The sequence below is a fragment of the Vicia villosa genome, linkage group LG1, assembly GCF_029867415.1.
Source record: "Vicia villosa cultivar HV-30 ecotype Madison, WI linkage group LG1, Vvil1.0, whole genome shotgun sequence".
In the NCBI taxonomy this organism is placed as follows: Eukaryota; Viridiplantae; Streptophyta; class Magnoliopsida; order Fabales; family Fabaceae; genus Vicia; species Vicia villosa.
The window spans coordinates 50067255-50076380 of NC_081180.1; the positions used below are offsets into that span (position 1 = coordinate 50067255).

General features: G+C 32.2%; 1 non-coding gene across 1 annotated transcript; it reads right to left on the minus strand.

Annotated features, from left to right (window-relative positions):
• Positions 1 to 248: 248 nt before the first annotated feature.
• TRNAK-CUU (transfer RNA lysine (anticodon CUU)) lies at positions 249 to 321 on the minus strand. The gene has a single exon. It is a non-coding gene; the product is annotated as a tRNA-Lys (tRNA).
• Between the last annotated feature and the right edge of the window lie 8805 nt (positions 322 to 9126).

The window sequence follows — 9126 nt, forward strand, 5'->3', positions numbered from 1 at the left end:
CTTATACTTAGTAGCAATGGGTGTGAAAAAATGTTCTATGTTCTTTTGGCAATTAAAATTGTTGAAGTTAATAAATACATAATAGTAGTAATAAATAAGCAGTGTAAAAAATGTATTAAAACTTAATGAAGTGTAAATAACAAAGCCCAAAATGAGATCTGGGCCTGGGCTAAAATGATTCATATGTTAGTGGGCTTAGTTCAGTGGCTTTATCAAAACTGAAATTATTTGAAAAAATAACAAAAATTCGCCCACCGTGGGGCTCGAACCCACGACCACAAGGTTAAGAGCCTTGCGCTCTACCAACTGAGCTAGACGGGCTTGTGCTTGTCAGTTTCAGTTTTTTTTATTTCACACTTAACAAATGTTGTTCTTCAATTTAATGAAAATAGTCATGAAGGAGCTTGTGTTCTAACATTCTAAAAAAAGTGGAAGTACAGCATAATAGATCATACCCATCACCACAACAAGAAGTAAATAGAACGCTCTAATCAAATTTAGTTTCTACATCTATTTTCATCAACGTTTTTTCTTCAGTTTAGTGATTTGTATAACTAATTATGGACCAAACTTTCATCAAATTAGAGATTAAGCTTGATAAAAAAAATTGTATCAGATACATTTGATTTTTTTCTTTTAAGAAATACTAAAAGCATACTTAAGGCGTGTTTGTAAAGCGGTGGAATACCGTCACCGCGCGTTGTGAAACAATTGTACCGCGATTTTGAAAAGCTATTAGTTATAACTTTTGTGCAACGTGTGGCGATATCACGATTTTTTTCAAAAACTAAACGGAGACTTAATTTGATATTTCTCAAATTAGATGGGGAAATAGATTTTTAAGAAATGATGATGTTATGTTACAATTCAATATTACTTGTGAGTAAAGACTAATCATAATTTAAAATACACCATTTATACTCTTCAACTCATATTATTCATTTTTTTAAATGACAATTATGGCAATTTCTTCCATTCAAAACACAGACAATATTTTGTAGCCATAATAATCAATGAATTTGAGTTCGATCTGACTATTAATTTTTTATATTTAATTTAATTTTAATAATCATTTGTTTTCACTCGTTCACAAAATCCATAATTATTGTCACTTTTATGAATGTAACAAAAAAGACCTCTAATTTATAAAGCTTTACTTTAGATATGTTCAACTAAGGTAACAAAAGTTTGTTAGAAAACCTACATTTTATTATATTTTATTGTAGTAATATACACTAAAATTAAAAAGAGGTCAACAGTTTAAATAATTCAATATAAAACGAAAATTGATTTTTTTTTTTTTCAATTTGAAATGATAAACAAGAGAATAGATGATTCTAAATCCCAAGACATGCAATCAACAATAAATTGTAAATTGTTACGACCGTATCAAAACTTGTTAAAAGGATGATTCACAACCACTCGATAATCGATCAATATGGCATCATTCTCTATAAGAAAAAAAATAGACACCAAAAAGGATTATAAGGAGAAAGAAAAATATCAAACTACCTTAATATTCTTTAATTTAATTAGTTTTTAAAAAGGGATAGGTGGACTTTTAGTCTAAAAAAAAGTATAGATCGTTAACTTACATTGCAGCAGTGTTAATTAAAAGACAGAGATTTGGAGCAACAAGTTGCTCTAAATACGCAATCGGTTGCAGCTATGTATTTTTTGAAACAGAGATTTAGCACAATTGGTTTCCCAAAATGTACAACCGGATGCATGCCTAAGAAGTTTGTTTTTCTCATAGCGGTATTATTTTGTATGATGCTTTAAATACACATGTTGGGTCATTAATGTTAGAATGTCATATTTTCGCCCTGATTCTCTCTAATTCTCTCTTTGTCTCCATCTCTCCATTATTCACCATTTTTCTTGTGATTGAGGCTTTTACCCTACATTTGACATCAAGAGCCTGGTTTTTTAATCGAACATTTCTCATTGGTGAAATTCTATCCAAGACCTAGAACCTTTATAAAAATATACAGAAAATTTGAAACTTTTAAATAGCAAGACTGGTCAAATAAAAATATAATACTTCATATATATATATATATGCTTCTAATATATTTTACATATAGCTTGACACACTTAAGACTAGTGGCAAATTTCTTTTTAGGTATAACCTACGTGGAAATGCCAAATTTCTTTTTAGGTATAATTAATTAATTATGCCAAATTTCTTTTTAGGTATAACCTACGTGACCGAGAACATATTATATTTGCTAGAGATGACCTTAATAACATATTTTGATTAAATAAAAATATTTAAATATTATAACGATAATAAAAATAAATTTTTGAATAAATAAAAATATTTGAACATTATAACAATAATGAAATAGTCGTTAAAATAAATTAATACTAAAATTTACGCATTATAACAACTCACCGGTAATAAAAAAAAAATTCTACCGGAATCTTATCAACTTCTAAATTTCTCTAAAAAAAACCTAATAATTACACAAGTTTGTTTTGGATGAATGACGTCAGGAGTGAAGGGTACCTCCCCTCTATTTATACTACTAAGAAAATAATATAAAATAATATTAATTAGTTTAGTTTTCTTTGTACACCAAATTTTGTTACAATACTTGCATGCCACGTTTGATTTCCTTAATCAACAACGAAGTTATACATGATGTCATGAAAATGAGGTGGAAATTGGAAGCATGAGATCATGTTCTAGATTTTCTTTCAATTTAATGATTTTTTATGTTATAATTATGAAACTACTACTTTTATATATATATATATATATATATATATATATATATATATATATATATATATATATATATATATATATATATATATATATATATATATATATATATATATCAAGTGAGAACACTTGGTTATTATGAGAAATAAGAACAATGAATCACGACCATTAAATTTTTTATTTGTTGATTTTAATGGACTGGATTGGTTTCTCTTTCTGAGATCCTTAATATTTATTTTAAATCAACATAGAAAGAGAAGTCAATTCAGTCTATTAAAATCAACAAATCAAAATTTAATGATCGTGATTCATTGTTCTTATTTCTCATAAAAACAATTGTTCTCACTTGAGTTGTCCCTATATATATATATATATATATATATATATATATATATATATATATATATATATATATATATATATATATATATATATATATATTCCATAAGCATTAATATCATATGTGCATATGTAGTATCATGCTTCTATTTTTTGTTTTGTTTGAAAAATCTTAAAGTTGAGTTCATCAAAATTGAGGATGTTACAACTATCATGTTCTTGAAGTGAACTAGAACGATGTTAATCCACTTGTAGAAGGTGCAACGGCTGTACAAAGAACTACACACAAGGAGGACAAGACGGAAGATTTCAAAGTTTTATATCTCATTCATCAATATGTTGATGCTGCTAACTTTAAGAAGGCTGATGATTGCACATCCTCAAAGCAAGCTTGGGAAATCTTGGAGAAAACCTATGTAGGAGCTGATTAGGCAAAGTTGGTGAGGCTACAAACTTATAAGAGGCAACTAGAGTCAATTCAAATGAAGGAGAAAGAAACCAATGGTGAATTTACTACAAGAATCACAAGATTGATGAATCAAGTGAAAACTTGCAGAGAGACAATCACCGAGCAATATGTTAACAAAAGCATAGAATGGAAGAGAGAAATGTTAACAAAGCAAAAGCTGAAGTTGCTTTGCAAGCTCGTTTCATTGGAAATGACAAGAAAGTGAATGGAAAGTGGTTCGTGAATAAAGGTAGAGGGAACTACCATAACAATGGTGGGAGAGACTCCAAAAATTCCAAAAATTCAAAATTCCATAAGGGTGAAAGCAATGACAACAAAGGTGGTGGATCAAGCAATTACAAAGGTGGCAACTATAGAGGAAAACTGAGAAATGATAAGAGCAATGTTCAATGTTATAATTACCAAAAGCTTGTACATTTGCTTGCAAATGTCATTCCAACAAGAATGATCCACAAGAGGTTGAAGCAAAGTTTGAAAGGCAAGAAGATGATGAAAACACATTGTTAATGGTGATTGCTGAAGCAGAAAATAGTGAGGGAAATGTAGCCAAAGTCGGGTACAAACGCTTGAAAATGTGATGGTGACTATGCGAGAAGACGCAAAATGCAGTGATCAATGGTACCATGACTATGGGTGTTCAATGCACATGACGGGAATGAAGGATTGGTTTGTTAAGATCAATCGAGCATTGAAGAACAGGGTGAAATTAGCGGATGATAGCACACTTACAGTAGTGGATATTGACAGCATATCAATCAAAAGGAAGAATGGTTGAACATTCCTTGATTAAAGATTTTTTTGTATATTCCAGGAATCAAATGTAATCTTTTAAGCATTGACCAATTGCTTGAAAGGAATTACAAAATTCACTTGGAAAATAAAGTGCTGAAAGTTATTGACGCAAATGGGAATTTGATCCTAAAGGTTCATGTGGCTCAAAACAGAACTTTCAAAGTTCAATTGAAGGTAATGGAACATAGATGTCTTGCAATGGTTTCTAGTATAGAAGAATGAATATGACAATATAGGCTCATGCATTTGAATTTCAAGGACATCAATGCTATGCAAAAAAATTAACATGGTTACATGGCTGCCGTCAATCAACATGCCAACAAAGTATGTAAAGAGTGTATGCAGGCCAAGCAACACCGAGGCATCTCTAGCAAAGATGTAGGATGCATAACAAAGTGTCATCTTGAGGTGGTATATTCAGACATTTGTGGACCGATTCAAGTTAACTCAATCAAAGGCAATAGATACTTTGTCACTTTCATTGATGATTTTAGTAAAAAATTATAGACTTACTTGATTAAAAGAAAAGATGAGGGATGGTAGTATTCAAGAAGTTCAAATCCATGGTGACAAGGGAAAACTTCTTGAATACTACCAATGTACTCGACCTCGCAATAAGAGAGTGCACACATAGATGCTGCAATGAACACCAATCTCTTTGTGTTCTATGAAGGAAGCCGTTGTGGCACTCTCTTATTGCGAGGTCGAGTACATTGCAGCATCTATGTGTGTGTGTCAAGTTGTATGGTTGATGAATTTGATGTAGGAGTTGTGCAATAAAGAGTACGAAGTTGTGATTTTGATGATAAGTAACATTTCCTTTATAAACCTTGCTAAGAGTCTCATTGCATATGGGAGAAACAAGCATATGAGGATGAGACTTCACTATTTGAGAGAGCTTGTAAGTGAAGGAAAATTAAAGTTGGGGTTTTGCAAAAGTGAAGACCAAGTGAAGAAAAATTAAAGTTGGCGTTTTTCAAGAATATATGCATTTATACATCAAAACTATAGTAATTGTGTTCTCCATTTCTTTTGAGAAATAGAGAGGATCTCAACTCGTGTAAATGACAAACATTTTTATGACATGTGACATTTATATTATATTTATTTAATTTTATACACATTAAACTATAGTAATGGAGCATTCTATTTCTTTTAGGAAATGCAGAGGATCCCTACTCAACCAAAAGAGTAACAATTTAAGTGTTCAAAAGTTTGAAGAAGCACATGAGTATGGATGACTTGGAGGACTTGAATTAAGGTGGTCTATTGAAAAATTAATGTAATTCAAGTCCGTGCAACAAGTTGCAGCAGTGTTAATTACAAGGTAGAGATTTGAAGCAATATATTCCTCCAAATGTGCAACCAGATGCACCTATGTATTTTCTGAAACAGAGATTTAGCGCTACCGGTTGCACTAAATGTGCAACCAGTTGTATGTGTGAGAAATTTGTTTTTCTTCCTAGTTTGTTAGCTGTATTGTTTTGTATGATGATTTAAATATCCTTGTTATGTCATTAATGTTAGAATGTCGTATTTTTACCCTAATTCTCTCTATTTTTTTCATTCTCTACATCTCTCCATTATTCACCATTGTTCTTGTAATTGTTTTTGTGATTGAGATTTTTATTCAACATTAACCGTAACAAAATATGAAATCCTTAGAATTAAGGATATAAAATTAATATAAATGATAATTCTTTTTACATATTTTGCTACAGTAAAAAATTGGATAAATTTTGAATTCATTCAATTGAAAACTAATTTTACTAATAGTTTAGATGACTTGAAAAAAAAAATATTTATTTATAGAGTATTTTATTTTCTAAATGATAAATATTAATAATAGTTATTTTATTTGTATGAGAAGTTGAATTCATAAAATCATTATCACTTTAATCTCTATTTATCATTTGTATGCAACCACTTATTTTTGTTTACAAGTCATTTCAACTATGATTTGAATTAATTTTAAATTAAATGAATTTAATTTTTATCAACCGTTATCGACTTATCGTAGCTATATTTTTTAAAATCAACTTTTTTTTAACTATTTAAACTTAGAGTTTAAAAAGTAGTGTACTGACACTGTAAAAAAAATTTACACCGTCATCCAATAGAAACATTTTATTTTATCAGTGTAAAATTTTTTATACAGTCAATGCATCACCCATTTTCTCTTAAACTTAAAGAGTCTATACATCATTTTTATAACTTTTTGCAACATACTTAATACATAGATAAACATGATTTATACACAATATAAAATAATAAAACCAATTTATAGAACAATCACATCTAATAGAAACAATCATCTCAAACTTAATCCAATAATTATAGTAAAGTTTTAGGCATATCAAAAAGCTACAGGTATCTTGTTTTGCTCTCTTAGAAACTAGGGTGAAAATTAATAAAGCTGATAATATTCGAAAAACCTTTGGTCAGCATTAGGATTGTAGTGATAATTATGCACACCATCAGAATGGTAGAATCTGGTTTATATGGAGGAAAGATAAATGGGGGGTTCACACATTAGATAGTTCTGATCAGTTCCTCCATTGTGAGCTCTATCATCTCAATGGGGAAAAAGCTTTTAGCCCCACCATTGTTTATGCCCAGAATCAACTCCTTAAGAGGCTAAGCCTTTGGAAGGACATAGAAGACTTAGCAAATAATGTTAGAGGACCTTGGATGATTATAGGTGATTTTAATAATGTGCTAACTGCAGCTGACAGAATTGGTGGGAAGGATGTCCAACCTACTGAGTATGCAGACCTGGTCACTATGATGAAAACAGTAGGGCTAACTGAACATGAGACTCACGAGAACCATTTCACATGGTCTAATAAGCAGGTTAATGGCATGATATATTCCAGAATCGATCGGGCTATCTGCAATACAACATGGTATCAACAATATCCTCAGAGTGAAGCTAAAGTATTGCAGCCTCACATCTCTGATCATGCCCCTTTGAAGATCCTTATTGATAGAACAGTTCCAGTGTCTAGAACTCTTTATGGTTTTAAGTTCTTGAACTGTATTACTGAAAGAAATGACTATTTGCAAATGATTCACAATAGCTGGAAACAGCCTGAGCAGGGCATGCCTATGTATATCCTCTGTAGGAAACTTATAAGGCTCCAAACCACAGTGAGGCAGTATATTAGAAGAGAAACAGAAGGGGTTAGGAAAATACAAGAGAGTAGAGGCAAACTAGAGAAAGTACAACAAATGCTTGAGGGAGATAGATTCAATCAGGATCTGATTGCCCAAGCAAAGGAGTGGACTGGAAAAATCATACAGAGCACAGAGATGGAGGAAAATATCCTCAATCAGAAGGCAAAGGTAGATTGGCTGCAACTGGGAGACTCAAATAATGCCTACTTCCATGCAATAGTCAGGGGGAAAAACAAACAAACAAACCGGGTTGTATAAACTGGAGAATCAGCAAGGCAAAACCCTTGTGGAGATTCAAGATATTGAGGCTGAAGTCATAAATTTTTATCAGGGCCTGGTAGGAGAAACAGCTCAAAATCTTAGGCACATTGATGTGGAAGTCCTTAGAGATGGGAAACAGCTTAGTAGGGAGCAACAAAACTCTCTTATTCAGCATGTAACCGAGAAGGAGGTAAAGGATGCATTACATGGGATTGGCAATAACAAAGCCCCGGGTGTAGATGGTTTTAATGCAAAAAATTTCAAGGCCAGTTGGGATGTTATAAAGCAGGATGTAGTGAAAGCTGTCATGGACTTCTTTGATAATAATAGGATGCTTGCAGCTGTAAATTGCACTCTAGTGACTCTCATACCTAAGTCAGCTAATGCCAAAACCATGAAGGATCTTAGGCCAATAGCATGCTGCACCACCATTTATAAGATCATATCCAAAATCCTAACCAAAAGACTTAGTAGAGTGATTGCTGATATTGTAGATGATACACAAGCTGCCTTTGTTCCAGGCAGAGTGATTCATGATAATATTATCATTGCACATGAGCTGTTGAGAGGATATAATTGCAAGCATATTTCCCCAAGGTGTGCCATACATATGGACCTACAAAAGGCCTATGATACAGTTGAATGGGGAGCTCTTGAGGGAATTTTGAGAGAGATGAGTTTCCCACCTAGATTTGTTAAATGGATTATGCTATGTATTTCCACTGTGTCATATAGATATGTTGTGCAGGGACATAGGAGTGCAAATGTGAAGGCCAAGAGAGGAATTAGACAAGGTGATCCAATATCACCTCTCTTATTTGTTCTGATAATGGAGTACCTACACAGAAGCTTGAAGAAAGTACATAGTCAGGCCATGTTGATGAAAGTACATAGTCAAGTATCATCCCAAGTGTGCAAAGCTGAAGCTTATTGATATAACATTTGTTGATGATCTAATTCTATTTAGCAGAGGTGATGCCAATTCTGTGCAAGCTATTATGACAGAGTTCCATAAATTTTCTGCTGCAACAGGCCTTAAAGTGAACCCCCAAAAGTGCAAATTGTATTTTGGAGGGACCTTGGAGCATGATCAACAACAAATTTGTGCTGCTATTGGTTTTGAAATAGGTGCTCTCCCTTTCAAATATCTAGGAGTGCCTCTCTCGAGTAGAAGGCTTTCTGTTATCCAATGCCAACCCCTAATAGCAAAAATTGTTCAAAGGATCCAACACTGGACCTCAAGACTGTTGAGCTATGCAGGAAGATGTCAATTAATAAAGAGTGTTCTGTTTTCTATTTCTTCTTATTGGATGCAGGTGTTCCCATTGCCCAAGAAGATCATTCACCATATTGAAGG